The sequence below is a fragment of the Erithacus rubecula genome, assembly GCF_903797595.1.
Source record: "Erithacus rubecula genome assembly, chromosome: 5".
NCBI lineage: Eukaryota > Metazoa > Chordata > Aves > Passeriformes > Muscicapidae > Erithacus > Erithacus rubecula.
In genome coordinates this window covers 21,822,972-21,842,844 of record NC_136687.1, presented here as the reverse complement: position 1 = coordinate 21,842,844, position 19,873 = coordinate 21,822,972, and the positions used below count along the sequence as shown (strand labels likewise).

General features: G+C 38.4%; 1 protein-coding gene across 3 annotated transcripts in view; it reads right to left on the bottom strand.

The window, feature by feature from the left end:
- The window catches only part of LIMCH1 (LIM and calponin homology domains 1), a 173,087-nt gene that overhangs the window by 110,204 nt on the left and 43,010 nt on the right, over nucleotides 1-19,873 (bottom strand). The window lies entirely within an intron of this gene.

Sequence of the window (19,873 nt, the reverse complement as noted above, 5' to 3'; positions counted from 1 at the left end):
GCTTTAGTCCTTAACTTACCATCATTATAGAATAAGCAAAGACAATTGAAAGCACTGGCCTGAGTTATAGCCCCTCAGACACTTCTCAATACTCATGGTCATATTAAAAGATATCACATCAGCAGTTCAACCATGAGTGTTAAGATAATACACACTCAGTGAAAGCTAAGGGTCCCTCAGGTACACTTGGACCAGGAGGGACACTTTGCCTCACAAGTTCTTAAGTCAGTCTTGCTGCTTAGGGATGGACAATCTAGAAACCTTCCAGGAACCCCAACCTTGCCTGGGGGTGCAGGATGCTACAAGCATGACTGAACCCCCATTTATGACTCACTACTGTGTTGACAATGTCTTGCCATTCATCCTCATATCATTCTCAACAGATGATATGTTCAGTTAAAAGTAAAGAACACTTTTTATTATCATCACAAAAGATATAAAAATAGTTACTATGTTTAGAAAGCACAAAACAGAAACAATACAAAGAAAAAAAAAAAGGTTTAAATTGTCCTACAGGAGGTCTTCTCTTTACTCAGGCAAAACATTTACCGGATGCTTTTAGAGTTCTCATGGCTTGCATCCAATCTGTTAGCAAGACCCTTTCTCTGTCTGCTGCTTCCACCACAGAGAACGGTGACTTGGGGACACAACTGTCATTATGTCCCTGTTTTCTCCTTGCTGTTAGATTTAGACATAAGACCCTTCCCCTCTTCGTTTCCTGTCATAAAGACAGCAATTTATAAAAAGTGACAAGTTTGGCACTATCCCATGGGATTAGTGAATGCATCAGTTTCAGAAATGCTGGTTTATAGCTGTGCAGTCTTGGAAAGAGAGAACACTTTTTAAATTCAAATGCAAATGTGAGGCCTAAAATCTAATCCTTCACTAAATTATAAACATATTGTTTTGTTCAATGTGAATGAAGTTCTTCCATACTCTTAAAAATGTATCATAAAGGCATCAGTGGACAATCATATCTTATGCAAATGCATAAAGTAGAACAAGGCACTGTGTTGCACTCATATCTCTGAAGAAACCACATGTAATTTGTAGCAAATGACCTTTAACCATGTAAACTATATCTAGTCATAGTAAATCATCTCTAATCTTGATCTGCTGGGACATGGGGAAATCATGACAAAAAAAACCATTAGCATTTAGGATTAATTATAGGTGGAGCATATCAAAACTGACTTGTTTCAGCCACAAGATATAGTACAGAAAGTAGGAAGAGCTACTTCATAGCAGCCTGACTCCAAGTGATTTTTTCAACTATAAAAAAATATAAAAAAGAATTATAGTCATCTTATACACTCCTCAACACCAAATGCCCCAGATATGGAGATCTCTCTTCTTATATATTTGTTGAAGACTCTCATTTAGCAGGGAGAAGTACTGAAACTGTTACCACAATTCAGGTAGGAATCTACCTGCCAAAAGCTGTCTCATGAGTATTGCTGTTATTACTGATGATGTAGGAAGGTTTCATACATAACTTCTGTCTGCATAAATAAAATCATGAAATACAGATGCACAGCTGGCACACAAATTCATCCAGTGAGAGGTGCAACACACACTGACAGGAGGTGAGGAAAGACAGGAAGGTCGAGGAACAGTGCACGTCTGTTTGAAAAGGAACTGGAAGTAAATGAGGCATGGCAAGGTTTATGCCTGTTCTAGATGATGCAGCTGCAGAGGGAAAACATTAATCACCTACAGGTCTCCTGATTTAGTCAATTAAAATGTAAAAGCAGTCCAACAGAGAAGGGCTAGAAACTAAAAATAAGCACTAAGATGACATGATAAATGACAAAGATAAACTCAAAATGGGACTTAGAGGAGCATGAAGCTGAATCCACCTTTTCCAGAGGAAATGAGAGATAAGTTGCTTGGTGTACACCTCCCTCTCTCCAGGGGCCACTTTGGGCCATGCCCTCATGAACAACTACTGCAGGCCCACAGGCCAACCTGGTGCACATTGCTGAGTTAGCCTCTGCTCAGCACATCCAGAGCAGGAGGAGACAAAGGGACTTCAAGCAAAAGGATTGATGCTCTCATATTGCACATAAAGAATCTCCCAGCAAAATGCATACTTTACCTAAGCTCCAGCAAACATGAAAGCACATACATTAGCCACAATATCACTAAAATGCTGCATGCATCACAGAACTGTGTTCCTGTTATTGACATAAGCAGTGGTCTGTTCTTATTAGCTTATCTTCCATCTATGGAAATAAAAGCCTCCAGTTTGCTGGATGAAACTCTGAAAACGCTGACACACAAGGACTAAAGCATTTCCAGTGCTTCTACTGAGCTTCAATGGAAAAAATTAAATTGTTCATCTGCAACCAGGTACAGAAAACTGCAAAATGGAAGAACAAATATTTAGCTCAGCTTTCATTAGAGAACTAGTATTCAGAACAGAACCTGCACAAAACCAGTCGTGAACAGATGCAAGGCACTCTGTCTCCTGGACTGCTGTCTTCAGGAAAGGATAAAAGTACAGTAACACCAAAACCCAAGATGTTAATTGAGAGAACTTTTGAGAACTGGCCTTTCTTTGCAAGGCCAGGTTTCCAGACCACCACATCTTACAGGCTTTGGAGACATGACTACATTTGCCACCTTGCACTCTTCCCACCTCACTGGTACAGACCAGCACTCTTAGGCAGTGCAGAAAGAAGCAGAAAAGATGGAAGAGTTCCCTTTCCACCTATGCTGCAATGGCAGAATACTGTAGTTCTTGCAGTGCCAGGGTGCCAAAGTTAGAACAAAGTACCTTAAAGACAAAACACAAACTGTATCTTTGCTAATGATTAGCAGAACAGCCTCCCACTTCTTTAATAAGTTCAATAAAGCTGAGTGGAAAAAAGCTGCATTTCTCTGTTATACTGGAAATTAAAAATAGAGAACAGAAGCAAAACAGTATCATTTATTACTGTGTGCCTCATTTATGTGAGGAGGCATTGTTTTTATTCATCATCTGGATGATATTTTCTTCTCTGTAAAAAGATACAAATGTCGCAACCAGGGCAATTATTTGTATGTTGGGTGCATTTCTCAGTTGTCCTGTCACTTAACAACAGAAAATGAACCTAAAATGAACAATAAAGCTTTTTCATGGCAACAGCCTTAATACATATTTGCATACAGTAATACTTGGTATATATTGTATTGCTGCTGATTAACTGTTTTGTTCTTTGCAGTTACACATGCTACAAAATTTATATCATCAAGAATGGCTGTCATCCAGCCAATAACCATTGCCATACTGTACAATTTTATTTTCCTAAAGCTTCAGTTTATATTATTTTCCTTGCATTTTTTATTGTTGCTGGTGCTTCCTGAGATGGAGCTTGTCAAAACAGCTTAGGGGCATGAAAAAGAAAAGGTGACAAATTAGTGAACAGATGCTGGCCTCAGGTGAAATTTATCTAGGCCAACAAGATATAAGTAGTTGAATAAACACTTGGTCATCAGGGATAACACACTGAAAACACTTAGTTTCATTTTCTATGTGCACATCTGCAAATGCTGTGTTGTGCAGTGAAAAAATTAGAGGCATAGCAAAAAGAGGTCTTTGTTTCTCATTACATGTTTTTGAGAGCTTATGAATCATGACAATAAAGAGAGGAAGATTTTCAAAGAGCTGTTCATTTCTTTTTATGTGAGTATGTTGCCTTTCCATTTTATGCAACCATTATTTTCCCTTAAATTATTTTTTTCTTAAATTAAAAAATCAGGCCCTGTTACTTAAGCAGGAAGATATAAAAGTAAGGCTTAAACTGTAATGATCAGGTATGCATATAGAAAGCATTGGATTGTACAAGCAACAGGGAACACAAATCACCAAAAGAAGCATAACAGCTTTTAGGGCATGGAAATTTGGCACCTCCAGAGTAATGAATTCCTACTTTCCTGTTCCTGAGTTATAATCTGAGTTAATAAGATGAATATACAGGTTAAATTCCATTTTCATATAGCATAGGCAAGAGATTTCTGTACTAAACAATCCTGACCAGTTAAAGCCAGCTTCACCCTTGCAGCCCAGAATTGCACCACAGTGCTGTGACAGTGCAATGGAGCCTGGAGATCCTTCACTGGCTCCCGGTTTGGCCACCTATCGATCATGCAGTCTCTGTCTGCAGAAGGGGACACAACACATCATCTAGGCATAAGTCCCCTCTCTCTTACCTCACAGAGGCATTTAAATTGCTAAAATCATAGTAATGTGAACCAGTGCCAGCTTTATTACAAATACCAGGAAGCTATTTGATTAGGTACAGAGAAAATTGAAAATTGCATGAATGGAGTTTTCCAGGGGCAACAAGTGCTGGTCTAACATACCTATCTTCCAGGAAAGCTGAATTATGACAAGCACTCTGCTCAAAGCCTTTCATGGCTTTACAGGATTGAGGTAATTTGCCACTGAAATAAGTAAAAGAGCGAACAAATATCTGTAGTGTGTAATTCTACTCTCAGGGACAAAACCAGCAGGAGCTCAGAATGACTAATGTGGCCAGCAATGAATCACCTGAAATTCTGTGATACAGAACTAGAAAATGATGGGAGATTTCACACTTGGGGGACAAGATTAATCTGCAAAGAAAGCCCTTAACATTATTTTAAGGTCTTCCACTTCCTGGTCACTTAAGTTTAACTGCAATTTGCAAAGTTAACTGCCTGTGCTAAAGTTCATTTTGTTATTTTCCTCTGATTATTCACTCTCCTATTATTCTTTAATAAGACAAAAACTGACTCGCTCTTTTTATACCTCATATAAACTTCACTTTTTCTAGCAGCAATAGAATAAAATAGCCTATTCTCCCCTATTTCCTTTAAATTTCCTTCTACCATGCTGCTGATCAGGTCAGCTGACAGTTTGGTGTCAACATACAGCATGGAAAACCATATTCACTGACACAAACACACTCCCTTTTGGTGGGCCCAATTCCAAAGGACTTATATTCCTCACTAAAGAAATAATTTATTTGCTAAGGGATGTTAGTAACTGCCTTTTGTTTTCCATGAAGGGAGCAACAACTAAAAAATCACAACAGCTGGGGTTTTTCCTAATCCTTTGCATAGATTAATGAGGACATGATCCTATGAATGGCCACCTATATTTAAAGTGCAGACTAAACTGGCTCAGTTAGTATGTTGTTTAGGAGACATGACAAAAGAAATACTGGAAGAGTAGTACATACCACCAGCAGCAGCAGTTTTACCCTACCTAAGGCTTTAAATCTAATTCTGGGAAGATTTTTTGCTTGCTAAATCCTGCCCACCATCAGAGCTTTCCACACTGAAATTTTGCACTGCTAACAGTGGTATTAAACACGCAGGGTTGCCATACGTTGCTTGGATTTATGATCTTGCAGAGCCGTGAGCATTTCTGCCAGGACATCTGGTAGTATAATCCCGTTTGGCTGGCAAGCTGCTAAGGAGTGTTAAAATTTAATGACAGAGTAAAATCAGCTTCCTTTTCATCTCCCCTCCCTAATGCTGTTTGTATACATTTCCAGGTGCATTGCCAAATATTGCAGTCTTCCCTTTGAGGTGGGGTGGGGCAGAAAGCATTTCAATCAAGGTCGAACATTTTGTGAAGAAAGAGAGCAAAGAGCAGGAAGGGAACTTAAAAGTGACTTCTGTCAGATTTCTCCTTGCTGCAGCACATGCCCTGAAAGCTTCACCTAGCATCAGGTCATCTGTTACATCCAATTTGTATTTAACAGTCAGTAGATTGGCATTGCATTGTTATATGGGCAACCAGACTTTTATCTCCAGTGTTATCAAAACTAGGTACCAGACGACAGACATGACAGACTACCCTAGGGTGTTTTTAATTAATTGTTCAATTTAGGGTTCTTTATATTGCTAAAAAAAAAAAAAAAAAAAAACAAAAACCCAAAAAACCCCTTATTTCATATCCTGCAGGATCTATCATCTCTTTCTCAGTTTTAATGGGAATTAAAGAAGGGGAGAATTCTAGGTTTTTGCCACAGATCTATCAGTAAAGTGTTCGTCCTAATACTTGAGTGGGGAGAAGATGAAGCAGTGTTTCAGGAAAATAACTTGTATTTGGTGGAAGGCACATCTTACCATAATGATACATTCTTAAGCTGTTTGCTCTTTTCTGTGAAAACAAGACTCCATGCAGAGATCAGAGGAGCACAAATGATGTGAGGTCAACAGGTACAAGAGACTAGAAGACAAGCATGCACCTCCTCAATCAAGGCCCTCATTTAATCTAGTCCTGTCTGTCTGGAGAGTCTGGCCTTACTCCCTACACTGCCTGGAGAAAGTTCCCTGTACAGCTGTCCCTTTAACTACTGCATAACATATCCTGCTTCAGGGTGAACCAGTACACAATGGCAGTTCCTGCATCTTTGGAGGGAAGAGAAGCAGATAACTAGTAATTACTATCATCAACATTCTTTCTCAAGGTCTTACTTTCTTACCCAACCAGGCTAAAGAAGCAGTCTGCTCACTGATGAATTAAAGGTTAATTAAAATTATCATGATTTGTTTTTTGCATCATTCCCTGGGGCTTTCCATGGACAGACAAGCATTCACACTGCCTTTTATTGTATATTGTCTTCAGTTACATATGGAAAAAAAAGTGTATACAGGAACTTGTCTCAAAAGCAGAAACTGTTGGTTCAGCTCTTATTTTTTTCCTAACTAATCCTTATTGAAGCTGGAATCAGTACTGATAGAGGGAAATTACTCAAGCTCTGGCTACTGAACACAGAGTAGCTGCCCCACAAATACCTATTTGTCTCACATTTTATCACCAAGTCAAAGATGTTTTTTAGCAAAGGACAGGAAAATTTTTTCCTTTGTCTCAGGTTGATTACATTAGCAACTGTTCAGCAGAACAGGAAACTTGCTTTCTGGCCATCTCTAAAAGAGCAAAGAATTAAACCAGACATTTTTCTTATCCTTCAATTCCTTTTTCGAGGTCTAGTATCCCACATTCTTGAAAAACTGCTCCTCCAAGGTTTATGCTATGCTGTATCATCTATATGTTGAAACTGAAGCATCTGTTAATAAACCCCTCTATTTTCTCTCCTCCAGCTTTAGAAAGTTTAGACAATCCTGAATCAGAAGTGTTTGAAGCTGTCAGTTACAGCTGCAGAGGCAGAGGAAAACACAACACAGACAGCAGACTCCTCTTGAACTGAACATCTTGTCTCACCCTGAAAGCAATGAAGAGATCAACAGCTCTGTAGGAGATGATAGGATCACTGCAGTAGCTAGATTTGCTAATCCCCACTTTACACTGCTTTAACCTATTTTACATTAATCGCTGCATTTATATTTTACAAGACCACTGCACTACTTCTTGGACAAGCAATTTTTGACACCAGTGTGTTGCTTTCTGCCAGGAAATGCATCTTGGCAGACAACTTTAAAACTGCACACATTTAAAGCTTCACAGAGACAGGAATACAAACATACAACATGCTCCAAGTTAGAGAGACCCAGCAATAGAAGCACTTCAGCCTGTCATTAACCACTGTCAGAGGGACTACCAAAGCTCGGTACTATGAAAAATGTCTGGTAGGAATAACAGCTTCCCTTTTTGAAGAAATTAAGTGCTCACTTGAGCAAAACATTAATAAATTTAACCATCCATTTAAAGATGACATTCAATGTCTTTGGTCTCAGTGAAGCCTCTGAAATGCCAATGATGAGCATCAGTAGGCACCAGTCTACCTTGAAGCTTTTAAATTTAATACCATCAAGTCATTTTAAGACAAGTCCACATGTAAAGTGTCCCATTTACAGTGTGTGCAATTTAAATATATATATATATATATATATCTTTCTCTCTATAAGAGTATAGCTCAGCAAGGCATTTAAGACTTGATTTTCCAGACAATAAGCCTGGAAGCCTAGAGCAAGCAAAGCAGGAAACTGTCCATGGGGAATAGAGACGTGTCATACAAACGCTGCTGAAAGGCGTAATTCTATCTGCTATCAATACAGCTCTGCAAAAATTTGCTCCTTTCAAATAAAAGAGAAGAGGTAAACCACAATGCTTTTGAGAATAATATCTGAGCTTCTTGGATGCTTCTTCTGTACTCTGGGCCCTCCCTTGGCACATTCTCCAGCAGGAACAGGGCTGTGTGCCATGGTTTTGCAGCCACTTGCACACAGACCACAGAATTACCAGCAGGTAGTTCTAAACAGGAAAAACAGTGCATTTCAAAAATCACAGCTTGAAGAAAAATTATCCACTTTCCTGCAGAAAGGAGACTAACCTTAATTCAGTCATATACTTTTGAGACCTTTATTAATAACTCTTGGAAAGTAGATCTACATTGTCCCTTCTTCTGTAGAGACAGAGTTAAGGAAAAGCATTCCCACTTTAAATGCTTTTCCAGCTAAGCCAGTTTTTAAACATTTGGCTACCAAGCATGGATAAAACTAGATTCACAAGAATTTAGGAAGGCATACAGTCAGAACAGCTGATCCCAATTGACCCAAGGGATATCTCATACCATATGAATCATGCTCAGCAACAGAACCAGAGGGAAGGCTGGTGGGGAAGCTGCTGCTGCAGGACTGTCTGGGCATTGGCAGGTTGTTGGTGAGAAATTGTCTTCTATTGCAACACTTGTCTTTCTTGGGTTTTATTTATCACTCTTTGTTATTTTCCTATTCATTACAATGTAGGATTATTTTATTTCAATCATTAAATTATTCTTATTGCAGCCCATGAGTTTTCTCACTTTTACCTTTCCAATTCTCTTCCCTTCATCTTCCTGGAGGGGAGAAGTGAGTGAGCAGCTGTGTGGTGCTTAGTTGCCAGCTGGTATTAAAACACAACACAGCCACAAAGACAAAGCTGCCATAAGCAAATAAAACGACCAGAAACTAAATATGGTGAAACAGAGCAACTATTTTTCTCTAAATTACAATGACATTACAAGCCGATAGAAAAGCCACTGCAGCCTTTACTGAAATAAATCAATTTTCTGTTCTCCCCAACTCTTCTCCATGGCTCCTTTGACCCAGATCCTGAAGGATGGGCAATAGCCCTGCAAAAAGGGAATCATGACTGCCATTAATACTCCAGACAAGAGAAACACTGTAGAATATCTAGATGTCTTAGAGAACTTGGACATAAGATGTTGGTAGATTTGACTGCCTATAAATAGAAAAGAAAGGACTTCTGTAAGATTTCAAACCACAGCTTACTCTTGAAAAGACAGTTCCAAGAGCCGTCAGCATCTTAAGCAGAAGAATCTCTATTTCTCTGTCCTCCTTCTCCCAAAAATGATAATTTTTTCCAATTAAAGAATGTTTAGACCTATCTTTCATCAGACTGCTCCCACAGGAGCTAGAGATCTTGCAGTGCATTATGAGTACTAGGTTGAAAGCCATTTTTCATTCATCTGATGTAGCTGGAATAGGGCAGTTACAAATAACAGTAACAGTAACCAGTAAGAGTTTCCTGCTAAATGGAGTTCATAAATCAATACTGTTTTCCCCTGCAATGATAAACATGCAGATCCCGAGCATCAAATCAAGACCTATTTACCAGGTTGCCCCTGAGAAAAAACCCAGCAATGCTACACAGGATAAGTTGTTGCTCTTTTCTCCCCTGTTGCTGCAGATACAGGGAGCCTTTGTTTGGAGGACACACAAAGCAAAGGGAGAAAGGGAGGAGGTTTGATGATGCATACAACAATAATAAGCACTGCTCTTTTCTATTACTAGAGCACCTGTTGCCTCCATCAGTTCAGGCTCATCCATTATGCAGCACACCAGCCTGACAGTTCCAGGAGCACCAGCTCTGAAGACATGACAGACCTGACCAGGAAGTGAGACACAGAATGAGCACCTCTCATTATCAGATCAATGAGCTGTACTGGTGCTCATTCTCTGCCCTGTTTATTGTTGGGTGAAACAAATACTAGGAACGATTATAGTTCAAATATAGTCAGAACAATAAAAGAAGTTTGCCTTCTATAAAATTTTAAAATTGCATAAAATATATTCCTGAAGAGGAAAAATAACCCCCTGACAATTATTTTAACTACTGTTACTTCTATTTTTACTCATAGTGGAAATCATGTAAGGTGTAAAATGGATTGAAAGGAATGTAATTATTTCACCATAATGCTTTAATAGCAGAAAAGGAGACTATTAAAAATAAGCTTAACATTTCCAATCTAAACAATAAGAACTGCAAGTTCCAAAACATTGTCTACATTTCTACAATTCCAAGAAATCTTTTCAGTTGGCCACTTCCCTGACAGAATCAGACCTGTCCCAAGGACATTTTCATTCTTTCTTACCAATCCAGAGTACCCCACTCATGTCAGAGGGCAACTCAAATGCCACATTAAACATGAAGCACTGGCAGGAATTAACACTGAAAAGCATATTTAAATATAATCAGAGTTGGATTGCAAAGCATTTTAAAGAATTAGTAAATTTACAGTTTTCAGATGTCAAAATGACAGAAAAAGGTATGATTGACTGAAGCCCTTTATCAGCATATTGGTTTTACATGTACCTCCTGACACTCAATGTACACTCAGCAACCTCCTTCTAACTTGAAATAAAAAAATCCATAGATCTTGAAACTCATCATTAATTAATGGTACAACTATATAAAAAAGGGAAATGTTTTCTTTAAATTACTTTCCTAAATAGGTTGTTTAAAAATTTCACATATTCAGATAGATGAAATTATAGGCAAATAAGTATCACCAACTTTCTCTGTTCCTTTTTAAAAGCATATAGTACTGACAATGTTCCATAGCACTCATCAGTAACATTGTACGTGCACCCATGGACGAATACTGCTGCCATACAAACTGGAAAATGAACTACAACTGTCAGAACAGGAATACCTGCCTGATCTACAAGCAAAATTATACACAAAGAAAGGGGGGAAAATCAAACAAACCCTACCATTTATTTAAATAATCCAGATATTTGTGTATCAACCACAACACTCTTTTCAAAAGATATTCACTTACAGGAATTGTATTTCTCTCCTGTTGTTTTTTAATGTGACAAAGTATCTGCATAACAACAGAGCTTTGTTGTTGAGTTCACATGCTCAAACAGTTTTTCAATCCTGTCTGTCTGCAAGTGAACCAAATCCATATTAAAACCTGAGATAACCCCTGTGATGTTTTAAAAGGGAAAGCTCAGGAAGAGCCCAAAGCTTCTTTCTCTGGCTAAAATTAAAAGTGTCTCTTGCAATCAGCTGACTTTATTAGGTGCAAATTCTAAACCTCTCATGCTAAATATTGCCCAGCTTAGGCGGGAAGAGGCAGTCACCTACAGCAAGCTACCAGGAACAGCTGCTTGATAACAACCTGTCATCTGGAATTAAGGGCAAGTGTTTAAGACTTCCCATGAGAGAGGGAAAAAGAAAAGGAAAAACACAGAAAAAAACCTGATGCAGGTTTATTTGCTATGAAAGCATCATTGACACCACCCTGAAATTTGGACAGCTTCACCTTAACAGTCAATCCAGTTTCTGAATGTTTGCTTATTTTTCACTCCATGGCTAGGGGCTCAGCAGAATATGAAAACGTTTATATGGAGTTGGAGAGGCTGCTGGAAACTCAGTGTTATTTTGCCAAGACTGATCTGCTAAGACATTTGCAACCACCACATGATTTAACTATGCTGATTAATCTGTCTTAAAGCTAATTTGTCTTCTGGTATCAAGCCCGCTATTGCTGGTTTTGTACATGATGAGAGGCACCAGGTATCTGAGTATGAGCTGTCTCATTTCAGCCAAAACAGGAATGTCACCAGCACACTCTCCAACCATCTGTTTTTACCATACCCTGCAAAGTTGGCTGAACAATTTTAAGTCCAGTACTTTGGTAGTGTTTTTCATACTCTGCACTGACTCCACATTTTAAAAAACTGTTAGAAAATTTCTCCCAGTTAGCTTGAAATCATACTTGTTTGTACTTGTCATTCTCTACCTTTCAAAACACCACTGATTTTTACCCCTTAGCTATAGAACAAGATATTTTTACATTAAAAGAAATTTAATTTTCCTGCAACCTCAACACTTGGTGGGAGACAGAGGCAAGGGAGCAGAAGGAACAGCACTAGATGCCTTAATTTCATAATATTGAATCCCATAAGTCTTGTGCATTTCACTTGCAGATGCAGTCTGATGAATTTCTCCGGTTTCTTAAAGTTCTGACTTGGGCAAAAAAAGAGAAGACACATGAGGATAAAAATAAAGCTGCAGACAGAAAGTACTTTATGCATTAGGAGTTACACATTAGTCTGTTTGATGCAAGTTAACTCCTACAGAAAAGCACAGTTGCTGTCTCCAAGAGTTAGAAATCCCATGTTCATACAAACACTAGCAACATAAGAAGAGGCCTCACATCATTTATTCAAGTGATTTCATTTTTATCTTGATGAGCTGACACCACATATTGCAAAGGCATTTGCATTAGTACAAAATTATGAAGTTAAATAAACTGTGTCTCAAGAGCTAATTGTCTCTTACTGTCTGTCTGAAGAATCATTATATAATGGAACAAAATCGGATGTCTACTAATATGAAAAAAACAGATTTGACATCAGTAAAAATAACACTATTTTTGTATTTTTCACATCCAAACCACAAACCAGCAAGGATTCAAATTTTTTCCAAGACTAATAAAAGTTAAATTACTTTGTGGTCTTTGGTTACTGGGTTAAAACCAGATATGCTGCTTCAAAACTTTGTCTTTATGTAGCAGGGTTTACAATTTAAACCAGACAGCAAATGCAAATGAACATTGAGACATTTGAAGCTGGGTTTTGAATACTGTTCAACACCCCTCCACCTAGGTCTGAACTGTCTCTTGAACCATTTCACAAAAGCACATTCTCTTCATGATTCAGTTATGCCATTTTGTCCCATTCTCTCTCCAGCTTAACTCCCTCCAACAAGACACATTTTGGCCACTTGTTAGAACAACTGAAACAGGATTCTCTAGAGACAAACATCAGATTAAATGATCTTTCTTTTTCTCAGTTTAGTGGCTTTCTTTTGTGCTTCGGATAGCAGGGGAAGATGAAATGACTCTATAAAATCAAACAGGCAAAATAAATAATAAATACACTGTCCCTTGCTACATCATCAACAGACAGTGATGTCTGTTGCAGACTTTGTGTGCAGAAGTAAGCCACTACATCTAGATGCACAAACCTGCATTTTTGTGTCTTCTTTAACATTTTGCAAGGTAATCTTTGCAAAGCTAAGATAAAAAGCAAGGTTCAGACTTGTCCAGGGAAAGTCAGTGACCCATATGATCACACAGCACCCATTACTCTTGTGATTTATTCTTATGAAATTAACTCCACATGGATAACGAGAAAAAAAAACAGAAAACAGAAAGACTAAAAATCCAAACTGATACATTTAGATGAGCTGCCATAACACTGTGTGGAGGAGATAAAACCAAAACAGAAAACACAAAGCTTGTTTCAATCTATTAACAATGCTAACTCATGATCCCTTTACCAACATTGCCATGACCCTCTTCAAACAGCTCTGGTTTACTTTGCCATGCATACACCATTTTTAATTATTTCACTCTTGCTATTATAGTCACAGTAATGCATTCCTTCTAGTTTATCCAGTTTTCTACACTAAGAAAATAAGTATTTCCACTCAGGAGAGAAAACGACCGTTTAGATAAATATCCCTCGAGCTTCCATTCTGGTTTCTCATTAATTTAGAGTTAGGCATGTGGTATTTGACCTAAGCAATAACTATCCCAACTTCTATTAAGACTAGCAAAAACCAAGCCTTTCAATTCTCAACAGGGAGCTAACTGTGCCTTGACCAGTTCAGCTATTTGCAGATCATTTCTGTATCAGGGTTAGAGAAGGTGCTACCTCTGCAGCTAATAACCCCCACACAGGGCAAGAAGGTTGAGACTTGCTGCTTCTTTCAAATGCCCTAAAATAAACAAACCCCTTTGTTCCTTCCCCTTGTAGTAACAGAAGTGGCCAGATGGGAAAAATCAAACAAAGGTTTTCCTGATTATATCCATTTTATTATAAACAGCTGTTTTTCTCCAAGCCATTGTTAGATCTTACACAAGTTCTTGATGGTCTTATGCACAAAAGTCTACCAACAAGCATTTTTGTATCTATGTATATAAAAGGCTTTTAAGTCTTCATATTGTTGATGTGCATTCATTCATCAGCTAAATACAACTAACAATTTAGCAGACAAGATGATCTCTACAGCTAACACATTTTACAGGTTTTATCAGTTTGCAAATTCACAGAGCAGCCTCCCAGGGACCAACACTTACATGTCTCACAATCAAAACAAACAACATCTGCAGTTCTCAGAAGATACTTAGTAAACAAAACAAGGTGTGTGCTGACTGCAACATTAGGATAAACAAATACCACTAAAATAATTTTTTTCCCATACTTTAGAAGTCAGAATTATTTCCACATTCTCAGGAACAAAACACAACCCGCATCTCTGCTCAAAGTCACTTTAATGGTGGGAGATCAGCCCCTGGACTCTGAACCAGTACCTTTCAGAATTAAAAAAACCCAGCAATTTGACATGATCACCAAACAAAATACTAATAAAGCTGTTTGCAATTAGATTGGAAAAAAGAAACATCAGCAACAAACCTGCCAGATCTTAGGCTGACTACAACCCCAGAGAGTAGGAGAGAGCTGAGAAATATTGGCAGAGCCTCCCAGCATAAAGCCGGAGGGTGTGAGAAAGGAGAGGAAGTGGAAAGCGAAAGGGTGATGGTTTCCCAGCCCCTTCCAAGATTTTTGTCTGCAGAATATCTGTACATGTTAGCAAAGCCCCGAGGTTACACTGCTGACAAACAAACTGTGTGTGGCTCGTGTCCATGAGTGCCGTGTGTGACTGAACAGGCCCTGATGCACTGGCCGGGCAGCTGACTCGAATCACAAACTTCAGCCTCACCAGCATCACTGGTTGCCACATCTGAGCTGTGTTAAGTAAATTACAGACTTTTAATTCTATTTTTATATTCACTAAATCTTTAAAAACCAAGTAGCAAATTTAAAAAGTCTGAAGAACTTAACTGGGGTTTGAACATTGAACATAATCTATACTGAAGATTTTTGAAGGAAGCTGCAAAATAAAAACAAACTTAAATTTTAAAAATGTGTTTGGAAACATTTCAGTTGCTTTTCTTTCTAGTATTTCACATGTAACTATTTGTGGTTTAGCTAGGAATTTTTTAATATTCATTTGATTCAATGAACAGATGCCAAAGCTTCATCTTAAAATTCTCTGTAAGAGTTTAATTTATTTTTGAAAAGGAGGTAATAGGTTTTAAACATCTAACTCTTCTTCAGAAAAAAGTCCAGAAACAAAACTCAGCCAAAGGTCAGGCTTATTAAACACATATATCTATGAAATTCAGATCAAAACACTGCTTCCTGCAATTAAAACATTTGCCACATTTCCCACTGGACTCAAAATTCAGTCCTTTTGCTATTGAGACAGAGGGCAAAAATGAACTATTTTCTAAAATTAATAGTTTAGAAACATCCAGCTGTGCAACTTCTGAACTACACAGAGCCACACCAAATATATGCATGCTCTGGAGAGGTCACCCTCCTTGTTACTCAGATGACCAAGGGATGAGATAAAAACAGTTATCTGATCCAAAAGGCAGGAAATGCAAATCCACATTCCAGCAGCTCCCTCAGCCACTGCTGGACCAGCCCAGCACCACCCAGAGCACTGCTGGGACCTTTGTGAGCCCCTGCCATGCCAGCTCTGCCATCACCATCAGCTCCTGCCAGTGCTCCCCGTCCCAATGCCACCACCAAATGCTAAAAGGAGCCTTGCAGCCACTCCCAGCCTGACTGTGAGGTCGTTAAGGAAACCTAGAGAAAAGTGGAGCAGGAGGAGGGAAAATATGACATTACATTACATTGCATTACATTACATTACATTACATTGCAGCCAAAACAAGTTCCCCTGCAGTTATGATGCCTAAGACACAGGTGTCCAGGTCCAGTTTGCATCTCAGCCACAAGTTGCTTGGTTAGACAAAAATCTCAACACATCTTTGCATTATACAAACCCAGCTTCTTGGCCAGGATTTTCAATCTCTCTTTGCATGGGGACATCTTTTTGTTGGGTTTTTTTAATGTTATATTTGAGGTTAGATATTTAATCTGCATATTGCTTAATAAAATAACACATCTCTCACCAACTTTTAAAATCTAGTTCTTTTTCTGGACCAGCCTCTCATGTAGTACAGTTACTTCACACAAATCAGGCCACCCAACCTGCAGGTATAAGCACTTACATATTAGAGATGGAGGTACTCTTGCAAAAAAAATCCCATTCAAATCTGTCAGACTAAGCAGGACACACAAAGAAAGGAATGTAGGAACCTTAGACTAATAGTTCTGTAAAAACAAATGCTAAATCTGCTCAAATGTGTTATTAATTAAAAATAAGTCACTTCTGAAAATTGAGTTTTTATTTGGAAGTTCCCTAAAACTGCAGAAACAAATAGAAAGCTTTCTCAACAGTTAAAAGTTAAAATTCCTTTCCCTACATAGAATACAGCGATCATTTTGTTTTAAGAAATTCATCTATTATTCAAACAAGCCACTCTCAGTTCCTGAGGCTTTTATTAGTTGTGCAGCTAAAAAAACAAGCATGCAAACAGCACAAAATACATTTCATGTACCAATTTGCATTTGCCACCTCAGTTACTCTCTCTGTAGATGAACTTTTCTCTACTTCTCAAATCAGAGACATCAGTAACCAGCTTTTTTCCCTCACATTTTTCTTTCTCCCTCCTCTCAGAACAATTCTCACCTTTAGCAACAGCACTTTTCAGTCCTTCAGTAGACTATACAGAATTCAATTCAGTAGATTCTTAGATCAAGTCACAGATGATTACAACATCTTATTTACCCTAGTGTATCTGAATACAGAGAATATTCTGATTAAACTGTTACACAAAATGCAGTAAGCTAGAACCCAGAGATGTAATGGAAATCTTCACATTACCTTTTGAAGTAAATCCTGTTCCAAGGAGTAAAAAAGAACATTAATACAAGTGTTTCCTCCTATACTATCATGGCAATATTGCTTTATCTTGTGTTATTCCCAGATGGCCACTTGTGTCATTTACATTCTACTGGAAAAAAAATCCTTCATTGGGATTTGGAAAGGCCCTTAGAGGCCAAATAATTTCCCTCTCAAAGTTGAATCAACAATCTCAAATTAAAAATATTTGAAGTTTATTTGAAATTGAATTCCAAAATATTAAAATATTTTTACATTAACCATTGCCAAGAACACCCCTCAATAGCAGTGGACATTCTTCCCTTAGTAAATCCTAAACAAAGCACTCCAAAAATAATAATTCAAGATATAAATAAATAAGTTAAGCAACTTTTTCTGTAATTCTGCTCTTCTCTCAGGGAACTAGATCTGACATATATTATATTAACCAAAAACCCCCACACAAGCAGTTACACTGATGCAGAATAGCCTGAAATCACTTTGCACTGCCTTTGAAGGAGACCACAGGAGGATGCATAGCAAGCACAGACCACTGAAGACCACAATTCAATGACATGAAAACCAATAAACAGCCTCTTTCCTATCAGCATCAGATACGGATTTATTACTGACTCTGTTAAGAATTTGCTTCTATTCTACTTGAAAATGTCACACTGAACTAAATGAGCTTTTTTAATGGTAATTTACTTCATGCAATAAATAATTTATTCTGTTTGCTCTATGTGTGAATTAAGAACTAGCAGCCATCTAAACCAAGTGTTACATGCAAAGATGGTGACCAGCAAAATTCCAAGGCCACTAAATCACAGGATCAAAGCACACGTTTCAACTATAGCATGAAAAATGCACCCAAAACTCCTTGAGCTTTGAAATGTTACAAATGAATAGATGATACAGCATGATAGATGACAATGTATGGAAGTCCATTTGCATAACACAGGACTTAACGGGCTAAAAAAACCCCAAAAACATAACACCAACTAACCACTCAAATCCAACAACCCAAAAAAACCCTAAAATATGAAAATTTAGGTGGTCCAGAGGATTACACACCCTAGAATTCCCTGGTGGTGATGAAAATCACCAGCAAAGAGGCCGCATGGCTGGTGCTGCCTTTGCAGCGCTGCAGTTCTGGCCTGTTGGGCCTGTCACCAACAGGGACACAGCAGAGGGCCCAGAATGTGAGAACCCCAGGGCTGCTCACACCTTACTGATGATCAGCTGCTGGCCAACGAAGGAAAGCAACCTTGAGAGCCAGAAAGAGACGGGTTTAAGTTGGCAGCAAGACAAGGAACAGTAAAAGGCGCTTGATGCGGCCTAGGAAAGTAACACCGCCCACATCACAGGCACACAGGCCTGGGTGTGCAGGCTGAAGGACAAGACCCATCTCCAGGCTCCACATCTAATGACAGGACAGCATCTCCAGGCCAAATGGGAGATGAAGGAGGTGTCATGGGAGTGCTGGAGCTGTGCAGCTCCTGCTTGCCCCCAGCCACGAGGAGCTGTCTGTCCCTGTGTCCTCAGAGAGGCTCCCCCGCCTTCTCCGGCGCCAGGACCCGCCATCCCCAACCACACAAAAACCCGGCTCAGTTTAACACCTGCTTGTTCAGAATGGCATCTACCATGGAACTGCTGCAAACAGATTTTGAAAACTGAGGTACATGGAAGTTGCTGTCCCTTTCTGCCTGTCCCTCATACACCTTTAGAAGTTTAATTTAACTAGTCTGTGTTTCCAACTGCAGTAATGAAAACCGTGTGCTGCAAACTCCTGTGGTAAGGGAGAACAGTTCTTACAGCTGAATATACTCTGCCAGTTTCATTGCAAAAGACAAACAAAAATAGAAACAAAAAAAAAAAAAGCCAAGTTGTTCTTTTTTCTTATTTCTCCCTCAATTTCTTTGATAACGAATGAGCTCTGCAAAAAGTTCTGGTGGCTACTTTACCCTTCCATTCAAGCCTATAACTTGCAATTAATACTAGTTATAATTAGCTTTGGGAGAAATGAAGTGTTTACCATGTGTATCTGAATGACTTGCAGTACAAATGAAAATAGAAGAATATCTGTTTAGCAGTCAAATACATCAGAGATCCATGTTTTTCACATGACAACTTTGGTCCAAAGTAGATTATTAGAAAAACCCGAATAACAAACAAATCTATGTACTTTTCCCTTTTACTTACCCTTCAGAAAATATTTTCTAAAGTGTTCTGTTTATTCCATATCAGACAAAATCCAAGCACATAAAGACAAATATCTACATTTTCATTTCCTACATTCATGAAAATCTTATTATTTTATTCTTCCCAAATAGATACTTAATTCCTCTGACTAAAAGATAAAATGATTTATATTCATTCAAGTGTTCTCAGTCCTATTCTCTCCATCCTAAACAATGCATTTAAATTTTTTATTTGATTTTTTCTTACCAATATTTTTTCACTTAGTTATAATACCCTAAGTATTACCTGAAGCCAAACCAGCATTTACTTCACTCCCATTCATTTAGTGCTAGCTTTCCCAAATTCATGAAGGTGGCTGTCTGATAAAACAGACAAGGCTCCCTAACAGAGACCCACCAAGCATTCAGCTGTAAACCATGGAAGTCACAGGGAAATCTCCAATGCCAAGCCAAAAAGAAATATATTTTCATCCTCTTGCTAAATGATCAAGTTATACTGCATATTTTGCAAAAAATGTACACAATTCATATGTCACCAGCATGCTTTTCTTCTATTACTTGAGGGGCACTACAAAAGATTTCTAAATTTCTACTGTCCAGGAGTATCTCAGCCTGGCTAGGCACATCCCAGGTG